Below are 14689 nucleotides of genomic sequence, written 5' to 3'. Positions count from 1 at the left end.
ATGGCCCATCTCTTCCCATGTGAGGAAGCACAAGCACCACCATAACCTGAGAAAAAGACCAGAAGGTCCAAATCCAGATATGAGGATGATACATTGCTGAGGTTGTCTTTGTTGGAGTGGAGCACATCAATGAAGATGCTGAAACCCTCTTTGTCAGAGTGAGTTCAAGTTCAAAGCCAGTCATTTCTAACATTTTGAACAGAGTTACCAGGGACTCATCTTCAAGAAGAAAGAAAGGCCATGTGACTCCAGATCCCTCCTGCCTGTGGAAACCTTCAAATCGCAGGACCCCAGCAACAGAGCCAGCAGCTGCCTCATCAGCTTCTCAGTCTGAATGCAGAGAAAGAGACAGTCCTATTATTTCTGAGCCTTCATCTAAATCTGATTATAAAATGAGCTGTCTGCAACCTGTACTTCACAATTCAGAATTGCTCTCTCCTCAGCCTCACTGTCTATCTGGAGCTGTTCTGTCATTAGGAGGAAAGCATGAAGGTCCTCTTATTCAAAGTGATGTCCCACTTCAGATGTAAATTTTAACAGTGGGAATCCCAAAAGACCTAAACTCAGGGATAGAATCCCAGAGGGACCAGCCTCCACCAGGGGCCCTCCAGGAATCTCTCCTACAAAGAACATGATTGTGACCTTGGAAGATCTCCCGACCTCACCGAGCCATGTTCATGGTGAGGCTTCATTATCATGGACTCAGGCAAATGACTAGGCATGCTTCAGTCTTAAGGATCCAAACAGAATATGTAGTTTGGAAGGGCTGGAGAAAATGGACTCTTTTACTCTTGCAAGTCAGAGCAAGACTGTTGATCCCATGAAAGGAAATCTGATCATGTTACTTGATGACTTTTACTATGGACAGCATACAAGAGATGGGCAGCCAGAACAGAAGACTCACACAGCCTATAAATGCCTCATCTGTTTGAGAGTTCTAAAAAATGTCAAGTTATGACCCACGTGAGGAACCATCTGGAGCTTGAGAAGCAGAAAGGTGACAGCTGGGAAATCCACACTACCTGCCAGCACTGCCACCACCAGTTTCCCACCCCAATCCAGCTGCAGTGTAACATTGAAAGTGTCCATGCTTCCCTGGAGCCCTCCACAGTCTGTAAAACCTGTGAATTGTCCTTTGAAACAGATCAAGTTCTCTTACAGCACATAAAGAACAGTCACAAAACTGGCAAAATGCCCTATGTGTGCTGCATTTGCAATAAGATCCTCACCCTTTGCTGATGTAGAGGCACATTTTAGAACACAGCATGGAAACACGAACAATTTGCTTTGTCTGTTTTGCCCCAAAATTTTCAAACTGGCGACGTCCTTCATAAATCACCTTTGGAGGCACTGGAACAGAAGGGTCTTTCCATGTTCCAAGTGCTGGCTACAGTTTTTGAAGCTGAAGGAAAAGAAAGAGCACCAAACCAAGAATCATCAGTCATTCAAAAAGCCAGAGCAATTGCAAGGGTTGCCTCCTGAGACAGAGGTCATGATCTGAACTTCAGTTCAGCTGAGACTGAGAGAGGCATCATCCATCATTGTGAGGAACACTGACTCCCAAGTGCCACCCAGAAAAACTACAAAGAAGATTGACTACAAACATAAAATATTCCAGACATGTTGCAGCAAGGGATTTGAATAAAAATTATGTTCTACCCACCTCCAGAAATTAAAAAAAAAAGCCCATTGAGGTCCAGCCAGCTGTACATAAAGAACTTACTTGGCTTTTGTTGTTCAGTTGCTCAGTCATGTCTGACTCCCTGTGACCCTATGAACTTCAGTACACCAATCTTCCCTGTCCATCACCATCTCCTGAAGCTTGCTCAAACTCATTCCATTGGGTTGCTGATGCCATCCAACCATCTCATCCTCTGTCACCTCTTCTGTTCCTGCTTTCAATATTTCCCAGCATCAGGGTTTTTTCCAAAGAGTTGACTCTGACCATCAGGTGGCAAAGTATTGGAGCTTCAGTTCTTGCACTGAATATTCTGTGTTGATTTCCCTTTGGATTGACTGGTTGGATCTCCTTGCAGTCCAAGGGGCACTCAAGAGTTTTCTCCATTCTCAAGCACCACAGTTAAAAAAATCAAATCTTCAGCACTCAGTCTTCTCTATAGTCCAGCTCTTTCATCTGTATCTGACTCCTGGAAAATCATACCTTTGACTTTATGGACATTTGTTGGCAATGTCTCTGTCTTTTAATATGCTGTCTAGATTTGTCACAGCTTTTCTTCCAAGGAGTGAGCATCTTTTAATTTCAAGACCTCAGTAACCATCCACAGTTATTTTAGAGCCCAAGAAAATAGTCTTGCTTTACTATAACTGAAATTGTACTTGCTTTGTCTCTCCATCATCAAATACCTTTGAAATATCCATGTTCCTTCCTGGCTACTCTCTGCTTCCCAAACTAACCACTTCTCTGATCTAGCACCAGGGATTCATTTTTCTTTGTTTTAAACTTTAAATAAATAGAATTACACAGTAGTTTCTGTTCCCCTGGTCATGGTTTTCTTTTAAATAAGTGAGATGCATTCTTATTTTATGTAGCTGTGGAGCATTCTTTTTCATTGCTGGGTAGAACTCCCTTGGAGGAATGGGCATAGGCTTATATGTCCATTTTACTGTGCCTGAAATTTCAGGCTCTTATTTTGCCTTTTTGAATAAGCTATCTATGAACGTGTGTATATCTTTCATAGTAATTTCTCAGGGATAGCTATATCTGTATGTCTAGATATGAGATTTTCTGATAATGCATGTTGTAATGGTTTAGTTGCTAAGTGGTATTTGATTCTTGCAACCCCATAGACTCTAGCCCACCAGGCTCCCCTGTCCATGGGCTTTCCCAGGCAAGAATACCACAATGGGTAGGCATTTCCTTCTCCAGAGGATTTTCCTGACTCAGGGTTCAAACCTGGGTCTCCTGCATTGCAGGCAGATTTGTTACTGACTGAGCCATTCTAATATGCAGGTACAGTCAAATGCTCTTTCAAAGTGATTGACGTAATGTGTATTTCCACTAACAGTATCAGCATTTTCATTTCTACCAAACTTGGCATTGTCAGTCTGTTTCATCATATAACTGAGCAGAACCCTGCATGGCATTTCCAGGAACTGACCACCCCCACCTCAACCCCACCAATGTACCCTGTCTGTTATTTGTAAAAAAAAGTACAGGTCCTAGACCTTCCACAAGTTACAAAGAACAAATTTATTTAGAAATTAAAAATTTCAGAAACAAGAAAAAAAATTAAGCAAAACAAACAATAATTTGTTGTTGTGCAGTCGTGTTCACTCTTTGTGACCCCATGGACTGTAACACACTAGGCTTCTCTGTCCTTCTCCATCTCCAGAAGTTTGCTCAAGCTCAAGTCCATTGAGTCTGTGATGCCATCCAATCATCTCATTCACGGTCATCCTCTTCTCCTCCTGCCTTCAATCTTTTCCAGCATTAGGGTGTATTCTAATGAGCCGGCTCTTCCCATAAGGTGGCCAAAGTATTGGAGCTTCACTTTCAGCATCAGTCCTTCCAGTGAATATTCAGAGTTGATTTCCTGTAGGACAGACTGGCTTGATCTCCCTGCAGTCCAAGGGACTCTTGACAATATTCTCCAACACCACAGTTCAAAAGCATCAATTATTTGGTGCTTAGCCCTCTTTATGGCCCACCTCTCACATCCACATGTGACTAGGGGAAGAACCATAGCCTTGACTACACGTACCTTTGTTGGCAAAGTAATGTCTTTCCTTTTTAATATGCCATCTAGGTTTGTCACAATTTTTCTTCCAAGGAGCATGCATCTTTTAATTTTGTGGCTGCAGTTACCATCTGCAGTGACTGTGGACCTCAAGAAAATAAAGTCTGTCACTGTCTCCATTGTTTCCTCATCTATTTGCCATGAAGTGATGAGACCTTTGACTGTGTGGACCACAACAAACTCTGGAAAATTCTTAAAGAGATGGGAATACCAGACCACCTGACTGCCTCCTAAGAAATCTGTATGCAGGTCAAGAAGCAATAATAGAACTGGACATGGAACAACAGACTGGTTCCAAATAGGGAAAGGAGTACATCAAAATTGTTTATTGTCACCATGATTATTTAACTTATATGCAGAGTACATCATGAAAAATGCTGGGCTAGATGAAGCACAATCGAGAATCAAGATTGCTGGGAGAAATATCAACAACCTCAGATATGCAGATGGTATCGCCCTCATGGCAGAAAATGAAGAGCCTCTTGATGAGAGTGAAAGAGGAGAATGCAAGGTCTGGCTTAAAACTGAACATTAAAAAATGCAGATCGCGACATCTGGTCTCATCACTTCATGGCAAACCAATGGAGAAAAAGTGAAAACAACAGCAGATTTTCTTTTATTGGGCTCCAAAATCACTGTGAATGGTGAATGTAGCCACAAAATTAAAAGAAGCTTGCTCCATGGAAGAAAAGCAATGACAAACCTAGACAGCATTAAAAAAAAAAGCGAAGGCATCACTCTACTGCCCAAAGTTCTTATAGTCAAAGCTATGGTGGCTCAGAGAGTAAGGAGTTCATATGCAATGCAGAAGACCTGGGTTTGATCATGGGAAGAACATCCTTGTAGTCCAGTGGTAAGACTCTGTGCTCCCAAATTAGGGAGTCCCAAGTTCATTCCCTGGTATATTAGATCCAACATACTGCAACTTAAAATACCACATGGGAACAATGAAAAATCCTGCATCCCACATACTACAATAAAGATTGAAGAGCCCTTGTGCTGCAACTAAGACCAAGCACAGCCAAGTGAATGTATACATATGGGTTAGGACTTGATGCTTTCACTGCCAATGGCCAGGGCTCCACACATTGTTGTGGAATTAAGATCCCACAGGTTCCATGGCCTGGCCAAACAAAAACCCAGATAGATCATTGAGGAGGAAACAACTCCCAACATTTGAAAACAAGGCAGTATAACTGCAAACAGGCTGAGGATAGAGTAAGGATTGCCAGGAACCCAAATTGCAAAAGTGGCACCTCTGTAATACACAAGCCTCTTTAATGTTGTGGTATAGGCTCCTCCTACTCCTGCTTCTGAACCTAAATAACTTGTACCTCCTAAGAGAAATTTTTATGGATAAAAGAAAATATTTGAGCTGAATGATATTGAAAATAGCAAATTTTTTGCAGACAGAGCTAAAGCAGTTTCATATATTAGCATGCATTATGTTTGAAAAGAAGAAAGGCTGGCAAAACAATGATCTAAGTCAGTGCGATTCATGGAAGTTTCTGCAGCAATAGAAATTTTTTAAATCACTGTTACATGTATTCCCTAATAAGGACAATCAACTTTTCACAGATATAAATGCATATTTTTCTCTTCTGTGAGGTGACCTGTTTATATCCTTTATCAGATTTTTCAGATGGAGCATTCATCTTGTAGGATTTTTTTTTTGGCCTTTCTATGAGGCTTCAGTTGGAGGCTTTTAGGGATCTTAGATCTTCAACCAGGGCTAGAATCTCTGCCCCCTGCAGTGGAAGCACAAAGCCTTAACTACCACATCACTAGGGAATTCTCAGTGAAAATGTTTTCTATCTCCTTGTCTAATATGTCACTTTGGAGATGTTAAAATATATCTAGTGTGACTAAGGTATTAAATCTTTGCCTGTGCTCAGTAGCTTCAGTCCTGTCCAACCTTTTGCCAGCCCATGGACTGTAGCCCACCAGGTTCCTCTGTTCATAGGATTCTTCAGGCAATAATACTGGAGTGGGTTGCCATTTCTCTTTCCAGGGGATCTTCCTGACACAGTGATTAAATTTGCATCTTTTATGTCTCCTGCATCAGCAGGCAGTTTCTTAACCATTAGCACCACCTGGGAAACCTATTAAATCTTTACTTTATTTAATTTAATTAATTTAAAACTAAAAAATATGGCTAGAAGAATCAGATCTTCCTTATACATGAGTTTCAATTAATTTGTATCCTCAGTAATTTGTGTGTGTCTTAGATATTTTCCTCAAGATAAGAGTCCATGCCCCTCCCTAAATGTAGGCTGGGTTTAGTGACTTGTTTCCAAGAACAGAATATGTCAGGGGGAAGGAGACAACTTTATAGCAGAGGAACTAGTGGTAAGTCATATTGATAGTATGAATCCTTGATGGGAAGTGATGAGAAAGATATATTGCCTTGGAGGTAGAGTTCTAAAAATATAAACCCCAGTGCAATCAGGAGAAATATATCAAACCCATATTGAGAGGCATTCTGCAAAATACCTGTCCCTGATAGACTCTTGAAAATTGTCAAAAGTCATGAAAAGCAAGGAAAGTTTAAGAAACTGCTATAGACCAGAGTAAGCTAAGGGAGGGATCTGTAGCTTTTTGGTGTATATCCTCATGCAGTTCAGTATCCTATATGGGAATATGAAACTGGAAAAGAACATCTATGGAAAAAAAAATGGTAATTTTTGAATAAAACCTTGAACTTAGTTAAAGTTACCCTGCTTAATGATGCTGGGATAAATATGAGGCTTAAAGGAAGTTATTTCATATATATACATTTTAGACATTGCAAGTATTTTCTCTATGTCACACTTCATTTTGAATTCACTGGAATGGAAATCTAAAGTATGGTATAATTAACTGAATGGAAATCTTCAAATACAAAGGATCAATAATTCAATAATATTTAGACTGTGTGATCTGACCATAATGCAATAATGAGAAACTGACAAAGAAATATCTTTTAAAATGTAATTCATTTGTAAAATATCAATAAATATATTAATACATAATATATATTTCCATGGAATTTTAAGGCAAGACTGCTAGAGCAGATTGCCATTATTTTCTCCAGGGCATCTTCCTGATTTGGGAATGAACCTGGGCCTCTTGTATCTCCTCCATTGGCTGGAAAATTCTTTACCAGTTGAGTGACCAGGGCAGCCCATACAATATATAATCTTTGTCTTAAGAAGATAATATTAGACTATACTTGGAAGTGAATGATAATGAACATACTATTCAGCAAAAATTGTGGGACACAGTTGAATTTGTACAGGGAAAATGATGGAAACAGAGACAGACTTTATTTTCTTGGCATCCAAAATGATTGTGGATGGTGACTGCAGCCATGAAATTAACAGATATTTGCCCCTTGGAAGAAAAGCTATGACAAACCTACACAGCATATTAAAAAGCAGAGACATTACTTTGCTGACAAAGTCTGTCTAGTCAAAGCTATGGTTTTTCCAGCAGTCATGTATGGATGTGACAGTTAGATCATAAAGAAGGCTGAGTGCTGAAGAATGGATGCTTTTGAACTGTGGTGTTGGAGAAGACTCTTTGAGAGTCCCTTGGACACAAGGACATCCAACCAGTCAATTCTAAGGGAAATCAACTCTGAATATTCACTGGAAGAACTGATGCTGAAGCTGAACATCCAATACTTTGGCCACCTGATGTGAAAAGCCAAGTCATTGGAAAAAGACCTTGATTCTGGGAAAGACTGAGGACAGGAGAAGAAGTGGGCAGCAAAGGTGGAATGTTTGGATAGTATCACCAACTCAATGGACATGAGTTTGAGCAACCTCCAGGAGATAGTGAAGGACAGGGAAGCCTGGTGTGTTGCATGCAGTCCGTGGGGTTGAAAAGAGTCCTACATGACTGAGGGACTGAACAACAACAAATTAAGGTAAATTTATAGCATTACATATAAGACAAATGAGAGTTACAAATAACTATCTTAAAAATTTGTAAAGATGAGCAACAGAACAAACCTAGCAATAAGAAGGAATGAAATTAATAAAGAATGAAAAATGAATGCAATAGGGAAGAAAATATAGTAACAAAACAAAAACTTTATTCCCCATATGACTAGTAGGACTTCCAGCAGAACAGAGCATTTAAAAAAGACTGTCTATGTCAGGTTTTGGTATTAGGGTGATGGTGGCCTCAGAATGAGTTTGGAAGTTTACAATTTTCTGGAAGAGTTTGAGGGATAGGTGTTAGCTCTTCTCTAAATTTTTATAGAATTCAGCTGTGAACTGCTCTGGACCTGGGCTTTTGTTTGCTGGAAGATTTTGATTACAGTTTCCATCACCCTTTGATATTATCACTAATGAACATAGATGCAAAAATCCTAAACAAAATTCTAGCAAATCAGAATCCAACAACACATTAAAAGATCATAACCATGACCAAATGGGCTTTATCCCAGGGATGCAAGGATTCTTCAAATCCAAAATCAATCAATGTAATACACCACATCAACAAATTGAAAAACAAAACCATATGATTATCTCAATAGATGCAGAGAAAGCCAAAAATTCAACACCCATTTATGATAAAAAACTCTTAGAAGGAACATTTAATAAAAGCTATAATGACAAACCCACAGAAACATTATCCTCAATGGTGAAAAATTGATTAAAGTCAGGAACAAGACAAGGGTGCAGCAACATAGGAAGTTTTGGCTAAAATCAGAAGAAAAAGAAATAAAAGGAATCAAATTGGAAAAAAGAAGTAAAACTCTCACTATTTGCAGATGACATGATCCTCTACATAGAAAACCCTAAAGACTCTTACTAGAACTAATCAATGATTATAGTAAAGTTGCAGGATATAAAATCAACACACAGAAATCCCTTGCATTTATACACTAATAATGAGAAAACAGAAAGAGAAATTAATAAACAATTCCATTCACCATTGCAACGAAAAAATAAAAAAATTTAGGAATATATCTACCTAAAGAAACTAAAGACCTATTATAGAAAACTAAAAACACTGGTGAAAGAAATCAAAGAGGACACTAATAGATGGAGAAATATACCAAATTGGAAGAATCAATATAGTGAAAATGAGTTGTTTATACATTCAGAATCCCTATCAAGCTACAACAGTATTCTTCACAGAGCTAGAACAAATAATTTCTGTATGGAAATACAAAAACCTCGGCCAGCATCTTGAGAAAGAAAAATGGAACTGGAGGAATCAACCTACCTGATCTGACAAAGCCACAATCAAGACAGTATGGTACTGGCACAAAGACAGAAATATAGATCAATGGAACAAAATAGAAAGCCCAGAGATAAATCCAAAATATGGACACCTTATCTTTGACAAAGGAGGCAAGAATATACAATGGATTAAAGACAAGACTCTTTAACAAGCGGTGCTGGGAAATCTGGTTAACCACTTGTAAAAGAATGAAACTAGAACACTTTCTAACACCATATACAAAAATAAACTCAAAATGGATTAAAGATCTCAACATAAGACCAGAAACTATAAAACTCTTAGAGGAGAACATAGGCAAAACACTCTCTGACATACATCACAGCAGGATCCTCTATGACCCACCTCCCAGAATATTGGAAATAAAAGCAAAAATAAACAAATGGGACCTAATTAAACTTAAAAGTTATCAAAGGAAACTATTAGCAAGGTGAAAAGACAGCCTTCAGAATGGGAGAAAATAATAGCAAATGAAGCAACCGACAAACAACTAATCTCAAAAATATACAAGCAACCCTGGCTCAACTCCAGAAAAATAGATGACCCAATCAAAAAATGGGCCAAAGATCTAAATAGACATTTCTCCAAAGAAGACATACAGATGGCTAACAAACACTTGAAAAGATGCTCAACATCACTCTTTATCAAGAAATGCAAATCAAAACCACTATGAGGTACCATTTCACACCAGTCAGAATGGCTGTGATCCAAAAGTCTACAAATAATAAATGCTGGAGAGGTGTGGAGAAAAGGGAACCTCTTACACTGTTGGTGGGAATGCAAACTAGTACAGCTACTATGGAGAACAGTGTGGAGATTCCCAAAAACTGGAAATAGAACTGCCTTATGATCCAGAATCCCACTGCTGGGCATACACACTGAGTTCCAGAAGGGAAAGAGACACATGTACCCCAATGTTCATCAGATGGCACTGTTTATAATAGCCAGGACATGTTGCCTAGATGTCCATCAGAGATGAATGGATAAGAAAGCTGTGGTACATATACACAATGGAGTATTACTCAGCTATTAAAAAAGAATACATTTGAATCAGTTCTAATGAGGTGGATGAAATTGGAGCCTATTATACAGAGTGAAGTAAGCCAGAAGGAAAAACATAAATACAGTATACTAACGCATATATATGAATTTAGAAAGATGGTAACGATAACCCTGTATACGACAGCAAAAGAGACACTGATGTATAGAACAGTCTTATGGACTCTGTGGGAGAGGGTGGGAAGATTTGGGAATGGCATTGAAACATATGAAATGTCATGTATGAAACGAGATGCCAGTCCAGGTTCAGTGCACGATGCTGGATGCTTGGGGCTGGTGCGCTGGGAAGGCCCAGGGGATGGTATGGGGAGGGGGAGGGGAGGAGGGTTCAGGATGGGGAGCATGTGTGTATCTGAAATTAAAAAAAAAAAAAAAAAAAAAGACTGTCTAAAGACCAAAAAAGAAATACTTTAGGCTTTGTGAATACGATCTTTGGCAATTAATCAAGTTTGCAGCCATAGACAATAACCAGAAGAACTGAAAATTCCCTGTTCTAAGTTTAAGGACCCTGAAAATTGAATTTTACACAATTTTCACATCAGAAAATAACGTTCTTTTCAGTTTTCCTCAGCCATTTTAAAGTGTAAGGCTCTAAAACAAAATAAATAAATAAAGCTCATTCTCAGCTCACTATAGCCTGTGCAAAAACAGGAACAGGCTTACCTGAATTGATCCAAATGGAATTCCAAGAGGAGGAGCTTCAAGATCCAGGTGTATGGTCAAGTTCTTTAAGCAAGGGGCAGGTTACCCCTGAGTTATGAGTGCTGGACATCATCACTGGACTCCCCTGGTAGACCTGGATGCTGCTCTCAGCCCTGTGCCATGGTGACTATGCAGTGTTTCCCCCCACCCTCTCTCCCCTTACCCGCTTCGGTGAGCTGCAGCCTTGACAGACCCAAGACCTTTGAGAAGCAGGTTCAGCCTGACCACGCCCCCAGAGGTTGCCACCAGAGTGGCTATCTCGTGCGCATGCGCCCAAATCGTCCTTGCGCCTGTGGGGGCAGTGGCGGCAGCGCCTGGGGACTGAGAAGGCCTGGCTTAACCTGCGGACAGCCTAGGGGCAGGTGAGCTGCATGCAGTTATGACACTGCCGCCAGCGATGACTGGTAAGGACTGGGATGTGGTGTGGCCAAAGTGGTGCCTGAGGGCCGAGGGCCAATGGGAAGGTTTCACTAATCCCCACACGCGACGGGACCTTACTCGGCCGGGATGACTGTTAGAACCGCAGACCCTCAGGAGGGACTATGCGACCGGGCCCACAGGCCCCAAGGCCCCTTGCATCCTCTTCCTCTCTACTCTGGTCGGACATTGCTCTCTGGCAGCCTTCCTTCCCCGGGGGTGGTACTAGCAAGCTCAGGGAAAGGACCTGTCAAGCCCCCGGCCCCCGCCCATTCTCCTGTGGAACCTAATATATTTAAACACACACAGAAATCTTCACAATGGGTTTGTGACTCTGGCCTGACCCTGTTCTGCACCCAGGCACAGTCAGGTGGGCACAGCAGAAAAAAATAAATAAATAAAATAATAATAATAAATCTAGTGGCTTCTTCACTGCCACGGTGCCTTGGTCGTTTTCCTGTTTCCTCTGCCTGTCCTCATAATACACGGCTACCCCTGTCCCTGGGGTCCCCGAGATTCAGGCCTTTGGTTCTGGAAGTTGGCAGATGAGGTATTTGTTTGATTGTTACTGAGAGAAGGAGGTGGGAGAAGAGAAGCTCAGGGAAGAGGAGTTCAATCACTTGCTCTGGTTGAGTGTGAGACACCTGGTTAGCATCCGTAGGGTAGGACCAGGTAGGGCCTGGGGATAGAACATTCCCAGAACACATAACTCACCGTGACCTTTCCCTCTGCCCACCCCCAGGATGTGATCTTCTGCCTGGGTAGTCTCAAGCGCTCAGGTTTTCAGTGTGCCCCTGAGGTAAGGTGACAGACATCTTTACAAAAAGGAACAAAGTTCTGTTTTTCTTGCCTTCCATTTTTCTCATTTCATTCATGGGCTGACACACTTGCAGTTGAGAGTTCGTTCTGATTGGGGATTAGCTGACCGTGATTGCGGGTGTGACTTCAGGGCAATCGTGGTTTTAGGTCACTCTGAAGCTCTCTGAGTTGTACCCTTAAAAACAGGCAGGGAGGCTGATGGCTTGCTTTCTCCTGCCTTCTTGAAAGAAAAAAGAGCACCATGGGTTTCAAGCTGTGTAGAGCTGACTCCTACCACTTGGTGAGGCTAAAATGGGACAATGCTCATATCCTAACGTTTATCTACAAAATCAAAGTAATGAATGTGTAGGAATTCCCTGGTGGCCTGGTGGTTAGGATTCTGGGCTTTCACTGCAGTGGTCTGGGTTCCATTTCTGGTCAGGGAACTGGGATCCCACAGGCCAAGCAGCATGACCAAATTAATAAATAATTAAAATGGTTCATTCAGAGAAAATATGTTGTGATTTAACATGTTTACATGGGATTACTTCTCATTTCTGTACCCTTAAGGGCTTTATTTTATTAAGTAATTGAACTCCACTGGATGGGGGCAGGGGACCATCTGAGTATATTTCATGCCAGTAAATAAGATCATAGGTAGCTCTATGCCCAGCAATTTGTGCCTACAGCTCTGTGTATAGTTATCTATTGCTGGTACAGCTTTGAACATCACAGCACATCAATGTTGCCATGTTTTGTTTTGGTCACACCATGTGGCTTCATAGGCTATTAGTTCCCCAACCAGGGATTGAACCCAGTATCTTGGCAGTGAAAGGGCTGAGTACTAACCTCTGGACTGCCAGGGAACTCCTGTTTTTAGGTGTTTTGGTTTGTTTTGTGTTTAATTTTTGCCATATGTATAGGAGAACTCTTCTGTGTGTAAGTATGATGTGAATGATATTATAACTTGAAATGTTTGTGTTACACATATTATCTCAAAATCAAATAATTTGAAAGAACTTCCATTTGTTATCTCTTGGTCTAGAATCCAGTTGAATAGTTTAGCCTCAGGGTCTCTGCTGAGGTTGTAGTCAAGCTTTTATCTGGTTTGACAACCTCTGAAGACGTGGCTTGTTGAATCTAAACTCTCTCACTTGGCTGTACTCATGAGGCCTCAGTTCCTCCCTCTGTGGGCCCCTCCAAAGAGCTGATTGTTTGGAGGCTGCTGTCTTTTCCCAGAATGAGTGATTCAGGAAAGAACTTGCTCTCAAGATAAAGTGCAGAGTCTTTTTTCAGAAATTACACATCTTCACTTCTGTATTTGCCTAGTCTCACATGTCAACCCTGTGATAGTTTGAGAGAGAACTACACAGGGGTGAGAATATCAGGAGATGTGATTTACTTGGGGTCATCTTTAAGGCTGGATACCATACCCATTAGTCCACCATGCTAACATTTCTTTATATGTCTCATTTCTGTTACTGTAAGCAAATTATTTGGCTTGTGTACACTTCTTGTGGGCTAGATGTACTCAATTTTTGTTTATTCAGTGATATTCTAGCAAGTCTCTTCTTTGTCCTGGATTAAGTTTTCTGTTTCTCTGGACAGTTCCCATCAGCAAACAGACTGACTATAATGTCACCTCTCATTAAAAATCTGTCTTTTGGTGACACATCCTGCTTCTGCTACTTTTATTTCATATTTGCTTTCCAGACTTCTACAGAGTTGTTTGTAGAACTTGCTATCTCCAATTCTCTAATTTTCCTTTAAATCCACTCTTGTCAGGGTCATCAGTGAATTCCAAATGTTTAACTCAGTGGTCAATTTTTAGTTTTTATTTTATTTATTTGCAGCCCTTATCAGAGTGGTTCATTTCCTCCTCTCAAAAAAAAAAAATGTTTCATTTGAATTACAGAATGCTTGTCTTACCTGCTTCTCTTCTACTTGCACTTCTCCCACGTACAGTGTGTGACCTTTGTGTCTCGCTTTATTCAGATATCATAATTTCTTTTTAAACATTTATTTATTTAGCTATGGGGCATGAGGGATCTTGGTTCCCAGCCCAGGGGTGGAACCTATACAGAGACCTAAACAATGGATCTCCAGGGAAGTCCCCTAGTTTGTGTATTTTCAAGATTCATCCATTTCATGGAGGTATAGCAGTGCAGGTTTTTCTATGGCTGAATATAGTATATGAATCATATATGGCTTACATGTAGTCCATTGTGAGCATACACCACAGTTGATTTATCCATTCATCAATTAATGGATAACATTTGGATGGTGTACTCTTTGTGGCTATTGTGAGTAATGTTGCTGTGAATATTGTTTTTGCATGGACTTAACATTTTCAGTTTTTATGGATATATACAAAAGCATGAAATTGCTGGATCATTTGGCTACTCTAATATTTGAGGTACTGACAAACCACTTTTCTAAAGTTGTATCATTTTCCACAATTACATCAACAATATATGAAGATTCCTTTTCTCCACATCCTCTGCAGCACTTGTTATTATTCCTCTTTTTGATTATACCAAGCTAATGGGTGTGAAGTAGTATCTCACTGAGACTGATTTATATTCTCCTGATCACGTTAAGCAGTATTTTTGTTATAGTTGGCCATTTGTATATCATCTTTGGTGAAAAGTCTATCAAATCCTTTTCCTGCTTGTTAAATATTTTGTTTCTTTTTTATTGTTGTAAAAAATGTGTAACTT

The 14689-nt window shown here is 40.2% G+C and overlaps 1 pseudogene; it reads left to right on the top strand.

Annotated features, from left to right (window-relative positions):
* On the top strand, positions 1-1645 carry LOC138986944 (zinc finger protein 280A-like; annotated as a pseudogene).
* The last annotated feature ends 13044 nt before the right edge of the window (positions 1646-14689 follow it).

The sequence above is a fragment of the Bos mutus genome, unplaced genomic scaffold (genome assembly GCF_027580195.1).
Source record: "Bos mutus isolate GX-2022 unplaced genomic scaffold, NWIPB_WYAK_1.1 CTG281, whole genome shotgun sequence".
Taxonomy (NCBI): Eukaryota; Metazoa; Chordata; class Mammalia; order Artiodactyla; family Bovidae; genus Bos; species Bos mutus.
This window is presented reverse-complemented; position numbering and strand designations above follow the sequence as displayed.